Consider the following 1309-nt stretch of genomic DNA (forward strand, 5'->3'; position numbering starts at 1 on the left):
CCAGGAGGCCAGAGTATGGCTCCCCCAGTGCATCTCCTCCTCTTGGATACTTTGGGACCTTTCTAGCTCCTCTGGCAGCTCCACCAGCAGGCGCAGCAGATCAGCCACCTGGTCACACCTGCACAGCTGCTGCCTCTGCTGCTGTCTAACAGCAGCACCAGCTCTGGCACTCCCTGCAACCCCAAAGCTGGGCGGCTGCAGGTTTGTGTGGCAGCTCCCACTGCGTTGCAAATGCCTCTGCGATACGTGCAGGGATATGTCTTTCAGCCGAGTGGGTCCCGTGGCTGAGCTACGCGCGAGAGGCTGATGAGCCCCCAAGGCACCCCTGGAGCTGGTGGCCGTCCGCACCCTCCCTGCTGCGGGGGCAGAGCCGCCGCTGAGGCGCTTCCCGCTCGGGGGGAGGCGGGGGCGACTCTGTCGGCGCTAATTTCGAGGTGTCTCCGGTTTGGGAAAGCTCCCCACGGTCCCTGAGCTCGATCCCCGGTGGCAGAGTGCGGCTGCCAGGGCGGTTCGCCTCAGGGTCTTTGCTGAAAGACACGGTGGTTCCAGCGGGTTTGAATGGCCGCCGCCGGCTCTGGCACCGCCCGCGCTGAAGGGGCAGAGCCGCCACCGAGGCGGAGCTGCGGCGCGTCCCGGCTGTGGAGACTGCCTGGGCGCTGATTTCCGGGTTTGACCGGATCAGCAAAGCCTCCGAGGGTCGATGAGCGCCAAGCCCGGCCCCAGAGCGCGGCTGTCGGGGCGGTTCGCCTCAGGATCTTGGCTGAAATGGTGGTTGCAGCAGTTTTGAACCGCCGTCCGTACCGGCCCCGCCGGGGCGAGTCAGAGCCGCCGCTGAGGCGGAGCTGCGGCGCTTCCCGCTGGGAGATGGGGCCCAGGACACTGCCCAGAATCCCACTGAATGTGCTGAGTTGGAAGGGACCCCCAAGGATCCTCCAGTCCAAGCCTTAGCCCTGCACAGGACCAGCCCCAAGAATCATCCCATGTGCCTGAGAGTGTCACGCCAATATTTCTTCAACTCTGTCAGCCTTGGTGCTGGGACTGCTTCCCTGGGGAGCCTTTTCTAGTACTCAACGAGCCTCTGGATGAAGAACTTTTTTCTAATACCCAAGCGAAGCCTTCCCTGACACAACTGAAGGCCATTTCCTCGGGTCCTGTCACTGGTCACCACAGGGAAAAGATCACTGCCTGCCCCTCCTCTTCCTCTCAGGAGGAAATTGTAAATGCAGTGAGGTCTCCCCTCAGTCTCCTCCAGGCTGAACAGACTAAGTGCCCTCAGCTGCTTCTCATGTGGCTTCCCCTCAAGGTCCTT

Source organism: Lepidothrix coronata, unplaced genomic scaffold (genome assembly GCF_001604755.1).
Source record: "Lepidothrix coronata isolate B3197 unplaced genomic scaffold, Lepidothrix_coronata-1.0 Scaffold224, whole genome shotgun sequence".
Lineage (NCBI taxonomy): Eukaryota > Metazoa > Chordata > Aves > Passeriformes > Pipridae > Lepidothrix > Lepidothrix coronata.